This window comes from Platalea leucorodia, assembly GCF_965183815.1.
Source record: "Platalea leucorodia genome assembly, chromosome: 1".
Lineage (NCBI taxonomy): Eukaryota > Metazoa > Chordata > Aves > Pelecaniformes > Threskiornithidae > Platalea > Platalea leucorodia.
The window spans coordinates 168,312,222-168,329,379 of record NC_138823.1 but is presented as its reverse complement, the minus strand read 5'-3'; the positions used below and the strand labels follow the sequence as shown (position 1 = coordinate 168,329,379).

At 48.1% G+C, this 17,158-nt stretch overlaps 1 protein-coding gene across 1 annotated transcript in view; it reads left to right on the top strand.

Annotated features, from left to right (window-relative positions):
• MAP4 (microtubule associated protein 4) overlaps nucleotides 1-17,158 on the top strand; it is a 168,324-nt gene that overhangs the window by 84,050 nt on the left and 67,116 nt on the right. The window lies entirely within an intron of this gene.

The window sequence follows — 17,158 nt, the reverse complement described above, 5'->3', positions numbered from 1 at the left end:
TTCGATTAAGTAAGGCAAGAGGGGCTTTGGCGCCCAGCCCCGCGGGACAGACGCAGGCTCTGGCCACCAGCCGTAGGACTGCCGTCTCCCGACGCCTCGGCACTCCTCCCCTTCCAGGCGGTCTCCTTCAGGCTAGCCCGGGCCGGTGCACTTGGGCTGGTCACGTGTTGAGACGTTTCTGTTCTCAATACCTAAGTATTCTGCAAACCCTGGACTTTGTTTAAACGTAAAGCTGTATAATATTGTGGTGTTTTTTCAAACCAGTTGAGTACACAAATCTGAAACGTAACGGTGAAGAACTGAAAGACTTATTTCCATTTACGGTTTGAACTCACAGAAAAATACAGTCCCTCCAGAGACACATTTTAAAGAGAGAGATTCGCATGGATGCGGTTAACGCACAGGCAAGCGTCTAACTTACACTTTTATTTGCAGTGTGTTTAGTGGAAAGTACCGTGGTAAGAGAAGCCAGCTTTTCAGATGCCATTAAGTAACACAACCCTGCCCCTTTTGTAAAGTGTGGGATTACTCCAGGTACTGGTATAGCCCAAAACTCTATGGTTAAGTTCCAATAACTTAACCCAGCCTGCCCATTCGAGTTGTTGTTTGTGGAAGTCATCAGTCCTGCTGAGAAACCAAGGCGCCAATAATACGCTGGAGAGGCTGGCTGGGGTTTTGCCCGTTTCACGGGGGTGGCGTATGAAGCCTGGCTTTGGGGTCGGGCTCTGGGGTTTTGCGGGGAGACCCAGCGTCTGTGCTCGCAGGGTGCTTCACCGAGCCGCACGCTGGGGTGCTCAGAGCTGTCCTCTGCCACCTTTACTGTTGGCGAGCGAGGCACTGAAGATGTTTATTAATAAACTTGAAATGTGTCTCTTTTAATTTAATAACACTACAAAGTGAGCATGAACCTGGAAAGCTGTTCTGGGTAAGTAAACCCAGATTCTAACTACCGTAGGTAGAGGGGTGGTTTCTTTAATACACCTTGAAAAAGATGTGTTCTCCTGTCTCTGCTCATGGGCTGTTCCGCTGCTTCCACTCCTTGACGGTTACCTAGACAGTTTCTTTGAACTTCCATACTAAAGATACTGTGGAAATGATGCAAGCGGTTGTTCTGTGCAAATACTGGCTTTCCGTTGAAGGAAACACCCTAGCAACTGCCCCACTAAACTCATGAGAAGGATCTGTTCCCTTTCCTTCTTTTTTGCCGAGCTAAACCATCTGAACTCTTAATAATTTCTTCATGATACTCAAGAAAGTTTTAATATCACTGTCCATCTTCCAGCCCCAAGTCACTCTTTTTATTGTTTTTCCCGGGATGCTGATCAGAGCGGCGTGACGTGTTTTGCAGAAGAAACCTTGCTGTTGTCTTACGAGGCATTGGTGCATCCCTCGCATTCTCCTGTCTCTTCTCATCACACAATTCAGTCTTTCTGTATTTCATTAGTACGCTCAGCCTGTGTTTCTCTTTGAACTCCCTCTTTATGGCATAAATCCTGTTCCTTGTTTTGGTCCTTTGCGTGACCTTGAATTTCATAATGTCAAGCGTTGCCTCGTGTCTACCGTTGATACTCAAAATCACTGATCTCTTCCTGGAGGGCATCCTAACACCATTTGCTGACTTTATCTTTTAATTTCATTTCATCAGAACCCTTTCTAATTTCTAAGATTCAAAATAAAAATGTTAAGCCTGACTTATTCTGGTTTCTTGATCTTCAGACTCTAATGAGTTATGTTCCTCCAGCAAGATAATTCCCTTTTTGACATTGCCTTGCCACTTGTCACTTAGCCAATTCTTTATTTACCTTTATGTCATTTCGTTGTGTCTCCAGTTTCATTAACATTTCCCCTGGCTACAGATAAAAATACTTCGCTTTCAGCTAAGTCAAGTCTTCCCTACTTACTTTGTCTAGAAAATCTGTTGTTACATCTCCTACATTAACGCTTTCCTGTTTTTCAGTGATGCAAACAGCTGATCTTTCAAAATGTCGCTCATGAAAATAGTTTTGCAAGGAGTGATCAGTGTCTCAATCTTACAACCAAAATGACTGACTCTGCTTAGAAAAAGAGAAAACCCTACATTTATACGTATGTTACTTGACGTTTCAGGTACTGTAATGCAATACTGTGTTCTGCTAAAGCCGTGGTCTCAGATTCAACGTGAATGGGAACCAACTAATCATTAAAAGATCCAAATTAGAGTTGCCCAGTTGAGTAGCTGAGAGTTGAGGAAGATTAGATTTACCTGGTCAGACCTTCAGTTAAAAAGAAACATATATATATATTTATATATATATATATATATAAGCTGATTATTAGTTTCAATTACCAGTTGTAGGTTTTGTGTTGCTTATAGTAGAGCTGGTGTTAGAGGTCGTATCAATTTTTATACCTCTTCTTCTTTAGGCTGTTCGTTACAGTGATCTGCTCGGAAGCTAACCTTGAAAGGCAGTCCTGCTTGTTGAAGGAGTAATTGCGGGAATATTTAGATCGCTGTTTGCTCTTCAGGATGATGGTTAGTTGAAGGTTGTAGGAGCGTGTGTTATCTTCCTTGCTTTAGATCTGGACAATTTACCTGGGATCTCTGAGTGTTACTGTAGAACATGCTATGAGAAAGGTCTTGAGTCTCATGACTTTTAATTCTGAAGGACAGAGTGATAAAATTTAAAATCTGAATATACTGAGAGATCCATAGCTGATTCGTAACTGAGAGATCTGTTATGACTTCTGGAAAAGCCGAAGAAGACGCAGGAAAGAAAAAGCTTACCGAGACTGTTTCCATTACATGAATTTTGTACCCTTTCTGCATTCTGACAGTTTTAATTTCTTGAAATTCATTCTCCGAGTTGGCCAGTTCACGCACCTTTTCAGAAGGGCTGCCACCGTAGTTCCTCTGTTGAATGAGCTCTTCCTACCCTTGGCTGCTGGACCTAAAACGCTGCAGAGCCTGCACCAAGTTCCACTGATGTCGTCGTTGCCGAGACTCGCGCGGCTCTCCTGTCTCGGTAGTACCTACGGTCCTGCTAAGGTTGCTTCATAAAAACGTTTCACCACTAAATCTCGGTGAAGTGAACGCACCTAGCCAGAGCAAGGTGCCTCAATGCGCATCTTTGAACTTGGTGGTTAACTGCGGTTCAAGCCATACCTCCAAAAAATGCTTTGGGGGCTTTGAGGGTTTTTTCCCCATTTATATACTTGGGAGTAGCTCTCCGCCTAACTGCATACACCACTTTTTTACAGCCCTCCGATGTGTGTCCCATTTGGTGCTCTAAGCGTGCTGGTTGTCGGTGCACGCCAGACGCACGGTGCGCCTTTGCAGCCCTCTGCAGAGCACGGGGCAGCTCCTGTCGACGTGGCACGATCCAGCCGCCCAGCTGTGTTTCAAGGTCAAACTTTCTGTGCACTGTTGTATTTTTTCCTAAAATGAAAACGAAACCGAAGCCTCGTCTGCCCTGACTGCAGAAATGCCCTGCAGTGCAGTCACTGCGGTTCTCAGCGCGGCTGGAGCTTCGCGGGCCATGGAAGTCTTCTGACAACCCTGGAAATGTCCGGTCTACTTACCGTCAAACAGGCAGGAGCATTAGTGGTTCTGCTTTAGCTGTGTGCCCGAGACCCGGCTGTCAAATACATCTAGGTGAGACAATTCGGTATTAGACCAAAGATCTGAGTAATTATTTTTTTTGTCTTTGCACGTTGGGTCTGGGGCGTGTAGGTGGGAGCTCCCGTGCGAACGCCAGCTCCGGTAGCCTTTCCTTCTGGGCGAACTGCTCCCCTCAGGTGGCTGTGCTCCGTCTCGAGTGGCTTGTCCACGCCAATAAAGGTACTTTATTGGTTAGTTTTGCAGGGGGAAAATAGCATTGACAAGATTTATTTAGCACTGCAAAACACCAAAACCTCCTTAGTGAGGAATTCAAAAATTCCTAGAAAATTGGCTGACTCTTTCCAGGGCTGTAAATTATAATGATTTCAAAAGAGCAGAGGCAGCATGTCATTTTTCTCATTCTCTAAGCAGAAGCTCCCTGAATAAATAGTAATAGAATTGTAGATTCTTCTGGTATTATGTAAATGGCTTCATGCTTTGATGTCCCTCATGTCATTAGTTTGACACTAGCTGGAATTAATGGCCAGAAAACTATATTACAAATGTGGCAGATAGATTTCTCCTGACTGCTTCTGATTCCTCATGTGAGCTCGCCACTTTTGCCATGGGATTTTAAAAGCGGAAAGTAGGTCACCGCAACGTGCGTGAACATAGGCCGAGAAACGGGCTATAATCTCAGCATTAAACAAACACGCCTGTAACGTTGAAGGGAAATGTTCTATTTTAAGCGCTTATTTCCATTATCACTGTCTCGTTCTGCAGAACAGGCATATGGGGACTTCTGTGTACACGCACCCACAGATGGGGTTCGGGAAGCAGTATAATAGATATATATGTGTGTGTGTATACATATATACGCATATATATATCTGTATGTATATGTTTCAAGAGTGATGATCTATATTGTCACTTCTGAATGGTTTCTCTGCATCTTGTGCGAAGCAGGCGGGGAAGGAGTGAAAGTGCCAAAATATGTAGGTCAAAAGAAGTGAAGCATTTTGAATCGAAGCAGCAATCAAACACTTACGGTTCTGGGGATGGAATTACTGATACCCTGTGGTTGAACATGAAGCAGTATTATATTAAAATTTTCCAGGGTTCCCGGACTCCATGCATATTTATGACACATTCTTGGGCCTCTGAGTGGCTTCCTTGCTAACAGCTCTGGGCGTCTGGTTTGGGGCATAAGTGTTGGCTTACGATCTAGAAATATCTGCAACAAATTGTTTGGATTTTTTAACCTAGGAGAAGGGTTAATAAGCGAGCTGGTGAGAGCTGAATGAAGATAAGTGTAGAAGATAAGGTGGAAAGCAAGTAAATATGATAGAATTGGGTATTTTTAGACAAGTAAAGGTATGAGCGGCATGGAGAAAAGGACAGTGAATTTAAATTCATCTTGGCAGTCAGGCATCTCATGAGTTAAATCCGTTGGGATGATGAAGTGCTGAAAAACTAATGAAGGCAAATGATTGGTATGTATAGGCAAGACCTTCGTAGACTATTGCTAATGTGGCTGTGTCAGGAGTTCTTTAAAGGTCTGGAAAAAAGGAGGAAACTAATAAAAATGGAAGCTAGGACTTATAGCTTGAGATTTAAAAATGACACAGATTAAGGTACCTAATGATTTACAACTAGTGAAGTACGTGAGTCAAGAAGAAGGGGCTTTCTAATTTATTACATGTAAGAGAAGGCTGAAAGAAAGCGATTAAACGGAGATGGAGGGGAAAAGGATGCAAAAAAAGCTGCAATATTCAGACCCTTGTCTCCTTTAGTTCTGTTTTTTATTATTTGATTGGATAAGTAATGCTGTTTAACGGGGTTGTAGCATAGGCCTCAATAGCACGTCTTCACCCCCGACGGAGTACAAGAAGCTCAGCCTCCGAACCATCGGTGCTGTCTCGAGCTCACGGGGACGGAGGGTCCCAGGTAATGGAAGAGGGCAAGCACCATACCCGCGTTAGAGATGTGAAGCATTACTAATTTGCAACCTAATTTAAATTAACGGAAAGATATTGGAACAAGTGATGAAACAACCAGCTTATAACCAGCTAGAGATGAGCAAGGTAATAAAGAGGACGTACTGTGCAAGTCCTTCAAGCTGCTCTTTGACAAGGCAGCAGCTGAAGTGTCGGTAAGACAGGGTGCAGTAAGGATGTTTCTTTGACATGACCTCAGTTTCCTAATTTCCTTGTTAAAAGTTTTGAGAAGAGACAGCCAGTTCTGTGCCCTCCTCAGCAGGAGAAATAGCTCTTGGAGAATGCTTATTAGTGGATCGCTTTCAAGGAGTTGGCTGGACAACGTGTGGTGGTGTATGGACCTTGTTCTTGTATGAGTTTCTGTTGGTAAATACTGACTTTTAAAAGAATGCACTTGGAGATCGTGCTCATTCCATAGGGACTGTAAGTGCGTTTATTTATTTTTGCTTTCTTTCCTGACTCTGATTACATTTGAAGAAAGAATTCAACAGAAAAGCACCTGGAGGTTGTCAGGAGAAAACCTGGGAATTGTAACAGATCGCAAGCGAAACGCGGCTGAGCGCAGAAAGCGGCGGCCGCGGCCTCGCAGGAGCGTTGTGTGCGAGGAGGTGGAGGCAGTTCTTCTGCTCCAGTTGCTTTCGATGCCGACTTGGCTGGGTAGCTCTGCCCGGTGTCTGTCGAGCAGGCAAAGGGGAGACGGTCTGGGGACGTGGGGAAGGCGTGATGTTTAACCCACCCATGAAAAGACATCTCAAATACAAAATATTTTTCATGAAGAGAAGAGTAATTGGTTAGGCTGTCTGGTCTGGGCATGGGATGAGAAGAAATCTTACACTGTCTTATGATCTTAAAGAGGCACTTTGTGTCTAGCTGAAGAGAAACTTGCAGGCTTATTTTTCATGATAGTTTGGGTAAATGTGATCTGGTCTCAGTGCAGAAGAGAAGGTTGGAGTTCCTCAACACGAGTTACCAAATCCTCGTCGGATGGTATGTAGGGGCTGTTTTCTTTAAGAATTTTACTGGGTTTTTTATACCTCAGCTATTTTCTTTTTTTTTATATCCATTCTCTGGATCTTGGATTTCCTGGGGGCGGGGGGCACTGTGCTTTGAAAGCCCCAGTCCTACTTGCAGAATGGCAGAAGCTCGTGTCCTACCTACTCTTCGGTGTTCCTGGCATCCTGAACCCTCTGTAGCTGTTAGCCTCAATCCAGGCTGCAGCCCGGGGCTCCCCGTACCATGTCACCGGCCCAGCTTGTCGTGTCAGCCGGCCCGTGGTTCTCCTGCGCCTCGTGCTGCTGAGCCGTCCGCCGGTCCTCAGCCCCACGGAGTCACCGTGTACCCAAGAGGTACCTTGCAGCAAATGTCCCAAGGCCAGGGCTCGCACCTTCATGCACAGCACCCGTAGATCCTGCTCATTTTCCGAACTTCTGGGTTCCGTGGCTGGGGTCTAGTGTGTCTCTCCGGTAACGTTCTCTCATCTTTCCCCACCCACGCCCTCAGAGGTTTAGGGGACACCGGTGTCCCTGGTCAGGAGACTACTTCAGTTGCCCCGGAGGAAAAGGACTCCCAAACTGGTCTTCCTTGAAAACCAAAGCCCTTACGCCGCTCCAGGGTGGCAGTTCATGCCTTCGTATGTCCGTGTTTGAAAGGCTTGAGCGTTAAGCTCAGCACTGACCTTTGCTGAATGAATCCTTATGCTGGTTCCTTGCTGGTGCTTCTGCTCTTCTCGAAGGCTTCTGCTCTGAAGTGCTCTGCCGTTTCTTGACCCTGGATTAATCTGGAGCACGGTCAGTCTTCCCAAAATGTGCCCCTGCCATGTCTGAGATGCTGCTATAGCCTCTCCCCCTGCCCCGCTGGAAGAAGTTATAATCCTGTGTTTGAACTGGAGCTTTCCCTGAATCAGTATAAAGCTGTTTAAATTTGGTAACAGCCCTTTCAGGGGAAATAGCTTTTTCCTGCTCAGAACAAGGGATGACAGCGCTCTGGGTCACAGCTCGCCGCTGTAAACTGCAGTCTCGCTGGCTGGTGGTGACGGCGTAAGGGACACGCTCTCCCTGCTCGGGGTAGTGCCGAGCGCGGAGGGGCTGCAGTCCACCGCAAAAACGCCTCGGGGCTTCCTTCCCCGTGCCGCGTCGCAGCACCGCGCTGCGCTGGCGGCTTCCAGATGGCTCTGGAAGTCGGGAGGCTTTTGTAGGACACTAAAGCAACACAGCTCGGTGCGAGGCTTTATGGAGGGGCCGGTGATATTTATTTTAAACAAAACTTTTTTCACTCGTGATTGTTTTCGCATCGCTCTCACTCGCAGACCTGCGTACTCACGAGCGTGAGATCTCTGTGCTCGGGAGCTCTGGCCAGGTTGGTAGCACGGGGGTGAGACTCCCCCGCCTGTTCCTCGCATCTCCTGGGCTCGCCTCCGGTGCCAGCAAACGGGGTGTTGGACAGGCCTCGTATGCCCGCCGTAAGGAGACGGCGGTTCCCACACTGTGAGTCTTTTGCCTCAGAGTTTTGCTTATTTCAACTTCATGAATTGTAGGCAAGGCTGCCTGGTCGAGATGTTGAGATACCTTCTTGAACGTTCTCCTCAGTTACGAGGCTGGATCCAAGGCCAGGGAATGGGGGAGTGATTTAGCTGACTCAGTCTTGGCGTTGTTGCTTTGGGGTTTCTCTATGTAGAGATGTTCAACAGGCCCAACGCGAGATGCAGACAATGCAGAAGAACAGGTTTGTGGGTTTTTTGCATGGCTTTGGATTGAAATATTCACTGCCGAGGATATGCAGAAGGCCCTCGGCTTAGGAAGCAACCTCAAGTGAAACAGTAAAACTGTCTCAGTTGTATCACTTGGCTCTCCAAAATATCAGTTAGGAAAAACCAAACAAAAACCCCAAGAATAGCAAAAAGTAAAAATACTCAATCATGCTTCAAGTGCCTGGTTTTAAAACGCCTGGTAACAGAGGCGGTGTTCTGAAATCCCCATCTCCCTGCAGAAAACACAACGGTCGTTCTCTTAATTCACCGAACAGGTACCTGCTCAGAGCAACGCTTCACGGGTAGAAGTCGTCTCCCAAGTAGGGCTATTTTGTTTATGCGTGCCTATGACAACGCTGTGGAAATAAGTCTTTAGAGACCCTTTTGTTTAAAAATACGACTCCAAGTGCCTTCGTTGTTAAAAAATGTAGAGTCTATCGAGTGCGGTTCTAGATGGAGGAATCTCAAGAGAGTATCTGGTGGGAGCTGTCCTGCCTTGCAGACCGGAGCGTTGTCAGCGATCTGCGGGACTTCTCCCGTAACACCTGGGATGCGATAACAAATTACTCATTCCCGAGCGTCTGACCTTCCCCGCGGGAAGCAGGAGCACGAGAACAAACCTTGCTCGTAGAGCAATTAGAGCCGAGGGTGGGAGGGGTGCTTTCTGTGCATCCCTGCTTCTTGCTTTCAATTTATCATGAAGCAATCGCTGCTGACGAAACGTCTCTTTACGAAGAGTAAGTAAGGAAAAAAAGCTATACGATAAACTGTAACAGTTGCATCTTTTTTTTTCTTGCAGTTTTTTTTTTTTAAAAAGCAAAATGTGAACCTTGTGTTGAACTTTAAAGTTACTGACTTTGCGTCTTTTCAGTTAGGAGATACTCGTTCTGACAGCTGGATGCACTGAGCTTTTCTAGCGTTCCGGATTATCTAACAGCATGGAATTTCAGAAGGAAAGCAACCGAATGTTTCTTGAATTGTCAGCACCATCTGAAATGCCCTGCGGGTTCTTAAGGGCCTGCAACGTGGTCCTGACCTTCTTTTTCCCGTCTAACAGAATGGTGGATTTTAATTTGGTTCTCATTGCAGCAAATTAAAGTAGTTAATCTCGGCCAGATTTGGTTTCAGCACTAGCTCCTGGTAGTTAAGCTTTTATCTTCTGCAAGGCCAGAAGTCGTCTTCTCCAAAAGCAGCGCCTGAAGTGCCTGCGACGGCTTCGGCGGCTGGAAGGGAGCTCTGACGTCTCGAGTCCGACCCCCTGCTCAAAGCAGGGAAGCGGCGGAGCTGCTGGGGCTCCGTCCAGCTGGGTTTTGAGTTATCGCCAAGGACGGAGGCTCCGCAGCCCCCCTGGGCAACCTGCCCAGTGTTCAATTCCCCTCAGATTTTTATTTAAAAAAAAAAAAAAAAAAAGTTTAAGCGGAGTCGCCTGTATTTCAGTTTGACAAGAGGAAAGTCACTGGGCAGAAAGTAACCAGTTTGATGGCTCTGGGCTGGATAAAGTCTTTTCCATCAAGGCTGCCAGCTTTGTGCTTTATACATTTATTAAATGCAAAAACTTCTTTTAATCTCCAGCTCTTATCCTCTTGGATAAAAGTGTATGAAGTTCCTTTGGGAGGCTGGTCTGCATCCTTTTCAGTGTAGTTGTTTGTCTGTTTATCCCTTAGATTTTGGGTGTTAGCGAAGCTTCTCTGTAATACTCATTTACAATGACTTTAAGACTCTCCACTCTGAGCCGAACTAGACAATCTTCTATTTTACAAAATAATGAAACCGATAATAAAATATGGAGAAGGCATTCCTGCGAGGTGCTTTCCGTTTCCTTGAAGCCAGCGTGCACCAAGGGAGCGCCAAGCATCTCGGAAGAGGCCCTGTGTAACCTTTAAGGTGAGGCTTCTGTGTCCCGGACATGCAGGCAAGGATCCGATGAATCCATGTGCTGGGAATCAGAAGTTGCTCATGTTGGCAGCTGCCCGTAGCAGCCTGCGGAGCGCAGCTGTGCAGAGCAGAGCCTCACGCCGGAGCCAAGTGCTACCGAAACACCTCAAAATCTCATGTAGAATATAAAAATTTGGGTGTTCCTGAGCCCCTGCCTTCTAACAATGCTTCTTGAAGTCCCTTTTAAAGGGAGCGGTATACCATACCCCGCAGAGGTGGGGGGGACTTTCGTTCCTTTGAGATGGCTGAGAATTTCTGGCAGGGCAAGGCTGCTTCTGCCAGCTGGTGAAACTGTCCGTCTTAGCGGTGATTTTAGCAAGGCAAACGTGGCATCCGTTTAGGATACTGAACCAATGCAGCGATCTGGGCAAATTAGCTTTAAGTTCAGCTCTAGGAATGAAGCTCTTAAGCTTCCCTTTTTCGGTTTGCTTGGCTTGGTGCTGGCAGGGGCATCTCGTGGCTGCAGACGCGGTAGTTTTGAAGACACTTAACCTCTAGCTGGAGATCTGGTCAGTGACCTATCAAGATTAGCATCTCCTGCAGCGAAAAGGCTTTATCACGGTAATCCTCTCCTCGCTGGAAGTTCGCTGTGTGATGGCCTGCAGGGTCGTGGCTGCAGATTTTTGTTCCTTCTGGAGGTCTGAGCACCGCGGGCTGCCCGCGTTGGGAGCGTCCGTCCTGTGGGTTGCCAGAAGTGCTGTTTTGCATGGATTAGCTTCTGAATGGGCTTGTGGGACCGTGCTGATCTTTGCAGAGCAGACGATAAAGCAAACAAATCAACGCTGTCAGCAGCCCTGCTAAATGTTCTGCGCCCTTTCTCCGGAACCTGCCGTGGGATCCGTTCAGGAAAGGTGCTGCTTGCATGGGATCCATATTTTTACTTTCAGAAGCAAGTTTGCTCTGTAAGTATGTTGTTAATAGTATTTTTTTTTCTTTAAGCAAGACTTTGTAAGCTGTAATCCTACGTTGGTTTATATTATCAACAGTCGTAACAGGATTTTCAACTGTCAGCAAGCTTTAATACTTGCTAAAATTACTTTACGGGTTTGTGGGATCTGTCAAATTTACCTTTTGTGTTGAGTACCTTATCTGCTGCTGATCTATATTAATAGGCGCTTCCAGGATTGATCATCAGAAGAGTTTGGCTAGTCATTTTTGCTTGCTTTTATGTCTTTTGTTTATAGGTCCCGTGCGGACTGTGTGTGTTAGGAGGGTCTGCAGCGCTGGGTTTGGAACTGACAAATCCTCTTTTCTGCAGCCCTTGGGAGCCCGTTTCTGCGATCGCATTTCTTGCGTTCCACGAAGCTTGCTTGAATAAGGAACCGGGTATTGGGACGGGGCGGGGACAGCAGATAAGCTGGAAGTGTCCGCTTTACAGCCGTATGGCAAGTAATGTTGAAAAACACTTAGACTGGGAATGGCGAGGGAGTTTTTGCTAACGTTTACTTTGATAGAGCAGTCTCTGTTCTCCCTGGCACTCGCGTAGCGAAGCCGAGCCTCGGCCGCGGCACGGCAGCGGGAGCGCCGGCTGCTCTGCCCTCGGACGCCTCGCGCCTGCTCCTGACCGCGCTGCCGGCGCCTCGGCCGCCGGCGTTCCTCCTTCCGTCCGTTTTTCTGCTGGAAAGCAACCGCGGTTTCGTTTTGGTTTTTTTAATTAGCATCTGTCACGAAAATGTATGAAAAATATGCAAGTCTCTGGTTTGCATTTCTAATGCTCTGGCAGAGGCAATTCACAACTGCTTTTGGATCGTCTTTCATCTGGCTCTTGGGGCTTTTGCTAGAACTAAAGGTTTGCAAATACCGATATAGTTCTGTTAAACCGTTACAGGAGTTTGATTTCCTCTGATGCCTCGTGTAAATGCTTCCCTCTATACTTCTTTTTGTCTGCTGCCTTAGTGTCCTGCTCGCTCCTTTTCCAGCAAGGTGTGTGGTTGAGGGAGGTTCCTCTCCTCTTTGTTTAAAGGCATGAATGCAACCTGTCTACTTAAAAAAAAAATTAAAAAAAAGCAGAGGTTTTACTTCTGGTTTACCTGTTGTGATCCTCATTTTATGTTCTTGCCCTGTGGGATCTATTAATAATAGCAATACGCCAATGGTGTTTGTGCTCTAGTACTGACAGATTAGTGAAAACACTTCGCGTTCAGCCGCTGTTCTCTGCAGTTGATCAGACTGAGCGGGGTCCAATCCAAAACCCAGCTGAAGTCATTTTTGAGAAAGTTCACCTCAAATTTTCTTTACTGCTCCCACGCCTCTTCCTCACACTGACAAGGACACGGACAGTCTCCTGGGTTTTTTTTGCTTTAAACGGAGTTTTATAGACAAATGAATGACAGGTTCCTGTCCAGAAGAATTGACAATAGGATATAATTAACTCCCTTGCTATTCTGCACCAGAAATAATCGTAAATAATAAAGTCTCTTGACACATGTAGTGACACTTTATCTTCAAAGTACTTCGCAAATCTAAGCGATCATTGTCTCTCTTAATAAAATATTTCCTGCTTAAATTGTCAGCCTTTAAGCTACCCTCGGACTCCGCGATCGGCCGGCATCGCCTGGGCTGGTTTTGGTGCTGAGCACGAGGGGCTCGGTGCCTTCACGCCTCGCCTCTCCCGCTTGCGGAGCTACCCCTCGCCCTCTGCGTGGAGCCGGCAGAGCTGTCGTAAAGCTTGGCCGGGGAAGCTCCTCTGCCCTCCCTGCTGCAGTCAGCCATGCCGAAGGCAGCCGTGGAGCAGAATAATAGCTAAAAGCCGCTGGCAGAAAAGCAGCACCCGCTTGCCAAATCAGCACTGCTTTAGGGCGCTTGTAGCATCTGCAGGGGTGTAGCAGGAGAGGCAGGAATAACTCCGCTGATGGTCAGAAACGCAATTTCTTCAAAAGCAGTTCTTCAGTGTGCACACAGAAGGGAAGTAGTAGAAGATTTTGGGTTTACTAGAACTATACCTTGAATTCCTATTCTCTGGCCCTCAAGAGTGCACATAAGGGCAAAAAATAAATGCACTTTATTTCTATTTAGTTGGAACAGAATCTGAACAGGAACTCTTCTACAATCGTGCACTCCTGTCGGAGCATGACATCGCTTCCCGTAGTCAGTGCCCGTCTTGTGTGGTGTGTCGGTACCCGGCCTGCAGCTGGTAGGCAGCTTTCTGTCTTCTGAAGTTCAGTGGGAAAAAAGCACATTTCCAGCGTGTTACTTGTTCGGTTCTTGTGGGACACCCGAGTTCAAGCGCTGGTGCCGTGGGCGGTCTTGTGAATAGTCTGTCTCACTGCCCGTGGAAGATCCGGTTCCTTTTTGCTCACCGCATCCACGGTGCGGCACGTCTGGTACGGCATTTCTCGGCCCCCTTGGAAGCGGAGCACACCTGGGACATCCCCGTTCAGGTCAGCTCGGGAGCTGGAAGCACCTCTGTTTGCACGGGGCTGGGGACGGAGCAGGAGGCCGAGCCGGCGGCTGCGGGGCTGCCTGTCGGCAGCGCGGGGAGGGCAGCCCCCGTCCTGCCGCCCGCCGAGGGAGCCGGGCTGCTGTGACCCCGTCACCGCCTCCCTCCGAATTTAGGTAGAGAAACACTCGCCTAGTCCCCCGTCCCGCCTGCCACGCCGCAGTCCGTGTGGCGCCTGAAAGGGAGCTAAAGCTCGTTAATTCTTCTGCCTTTCCTGGGCCTTATCTGGGTGAAGTCCCTGCTAAAGCGTGTTTTGTTAACGACTCAAAACAGGAATCTGCAGACCGTCATACGCCTCTGACCTTGCGAAGTTCCAGACCCCAGGGACGCAGTATGGCATTGAGCTCCGGAGTTTAATGATGGGAAGCAGTGTTTATGTACTAATCTGAGGTTTTGACGTGTTTCTAACTTCATTGAGTCACCTCCTGTTCTTGGAAAAACAAAATCTCTGGTCAAATCGCTGTAACCACCGATCGATCTGTACTGGTATCGTTTCGTTATTTTGTGATGTAAAACAAACAAACAAAAAACCCCACAAAAGCCCTCTTTCGTCTTACTCTTTCTCGATCACTTTTTTTATTAGTATTATTGCAACCTCTCTATGAATCTTTGTTCCACCTTGCTACGAATTCTCTGTTCGCCACTGGCTGGTACCTCGGCCTCCTAGAAGAGGCAGCGCTTGTCACTCTTATATACCAGCCTTGTGTTTTTAATTATTTCTTCCGTTCTGTTCCTTCTGTGTGTTAACATTGGGTTTGCTTTTATTAACTGCAGTTTTGCGCTGAATCCAGGGTCGTCTCCAGGGACAGCTTTTGAGCACGCTGTCGGTTTCCTTTCCTGAGCTCCAGTCTTGCAAGTAGTGTTGTTAGCCTAAGTGGAGGTAAAAACATTAAAAGCATAAAGCGATGTATTGGCGAGAGAGTGTAGGATATTGCATTAGGGGCTGAGAGAAGGAGTTTGTGTCAATTTTTTGTGGTTCTTTCCCGAAGAAACCAGAAATGAGTTTGAAAGCCTAATGGTGTCAATAGAAGAGTTGACGTATTCAGGTCTCCTTAAAATGAAAATTCGTCTGAAAAGTCGTGAGTCTGGGTGTTTGTTTTGAGCCTTTCCACTGCATTTGTCGTATCGGGAAACATTAGGATATATATTTTTGTTTCTTTTGTACAACTACAGGATCTGGAAATGTCTTTGAAAGCTTAAACAACCGGGCTCTTTACAGTCCCGGCTGAGGCTACGAGGGAGCTACAGGAGAGCAGCCAGTATTGAGGCACCTGAAGTTCAGGATTTTTTTGTGTGTTAATTCTAAGTGTAAATCAAACATTGCAAGTGTTAGCTCATTCATAGCTAGCTTTCAGATGCTGTACATAGTGATACGTCGCTTATTTACAAAGAGAACTTAATTTATGCCTTAGTGCTTTTTTCCCATCCTGGCCATTACCACTAGCTGCTGCTTTTCTTTGTGGAAGTGATTTAAAGTGGAAGTGTTAAAAGTATGGTCAGTGGAGATGCCTGTGCAGTTCCCTTCATATCCAAATCTTCCCCCCAAAATGTAGGGCCTCTCGGGGGGGCCTCTGAATCCCAGCCTCCAGGACAGAGGTGAAATCCTCCCGGGGGTGAAGACGTTGGTGCAGCTGGGGCTGTGGTCAGTGTTTCATGCAGCAGGGATGCTACAGGCTCTTGCTTGTCGACTCCGGTCGCCAGTGGTGTCCCCAGGGCTCAGTGTTGGGGCCGGTCCTGTTCAACATCTTCATTGATGATCTGGGCGAGGGGATGGAGGGCACCCTCAGCCAGTTTGCAGGTGCCACCAAGCCGGGTGGCAGTGTCGATCTGCCGGAGGGCAGGGGGCTCTGCAGAGGGCCCTGGCCAGGCTGGGGCCATGGGCCCAGGCCCCGGGGTGAGGGGCAGCGAGGCTCAGGGCCGGGTCCTGCCCTGGGGGCACAGCAACCCCAGGCACCGCTGCAGGCGTGGGGAGGAGCGGCTGGGAGCTGCCCGGCGGGAAAGGGCCTGGGGGTGCTGGTCGACAGCCGCTGGACATGAGCCAGCAGGGTGCCCAGGTGGCCAAGAGGGCCAGTGGCACCCTGGCTTGTGTCAGGAACGGTGTGGCCAGCAGGAGCGGGGCAGGGATCGTCCCCCCGTGCTGGGCACTGGTGAGGCCGCCCCTCGAATGCTGTGCTCAGCGCTGGGCCCCGCACCCCAAGGCGGCCATGGAGGGGCTGGAGCGTGGCCAGAGCAGGGCAGCGAGGCTGGGGCAGGGGCTGGAGCACAAGGCTGGGGAGGAGCGGCTGGGGGAGCTGGGGGGGCTCAGCCTGGAGAAGAGGAGGCTGAGGGGAGCCCTCATCGCTCTCTGCAACGGCCTGAAAGGAGGCTGGAGCCGGGGGGGTCGGTCTCTGCTCCCCAGGAACAAGCGCTGGGACGAGAGGGAACGGCCTCAAGCTGCGCCAGGGCAGGGTTGGGGTGGGTGTTAGGAACAATCCCTTCCCCAAAGGGCTGCCAGGCCCTGGCCCAGGCTGCCCCGGGCAGGGGCTGAGTCCCCATCCCTGGGGGGATTGAAAAGCCGGGGAGATGTGGTGCTTGGGGACATGGGTTAGTGGTGGCCTTGGCAGCGCTGGGTTAGCGGTTGGACTCGAGGATCTTAAGGGTCTTTTCCAACCTTAATGATTCCATGATTCTATGACTCGTTCATCCCAAGGTGCTACAGTGGGAGAAGTGAATAGGCTGGAGCAAAGGGGAGATGGTGTTAAAGGAAAAAACCCAACCCAAACCCTAGGCACAGCAGGTGAGGAAGAAGAGAGCCCGCGGCGTGTCCTAGTGCTGCTGTTGGAGCGTGTCTCTGTTCACAGCTCAGCTTTCTTGCTTTGGTTTTCTGAGCATCTTCCAGCTGCTTGTAAGGACTTCAGGAAAAGGCTGATCTGCATATTTTTAATATTCGTTGTGACAAACCTTATTGAAATAGGTTTATGTAGTCTAACTTCTTTGTTTCTGTGGGGCATTGATAGGCTGTGAAAGGTGCCTACCAAGGCTTCAGTAATAAAATACTCGACTCTAACATCTCAAATTGCTGAAGGCTGTTAGTCTCAGCGCGGTTGTTATTAATCTTTCTTTGCTGGCTCGTGTTAAAGTTTTCATTGGCCAGATAGAAACCACCAGGCTTTGATGTGTTGGTGTGTTCAGAGAACTGTCTTTATGGTAAACCAGGGGACGATTAGGCTTAAGGGTGAAATATAAAGATATACAAATTAAGGCCTTTGAAGTATTCAGGGAAAAGTCACTTAAATGATTCGGAGTTTGTCTTCCTAGTAAAACAGAGAGCAAAGCCATCCTACGGGGGGTACTGTGTGTCTGCGGCGGTAAATTTTTGTAAATAGGGTCAAATTCGGCACAGGCGAGTCGATGCCTGGGCAGGAGCGGAAGGGGCTTCGGTCTCCCCTCCTCCCCGCTGTGACCTGCCGAGCAGGTTGTGTTCA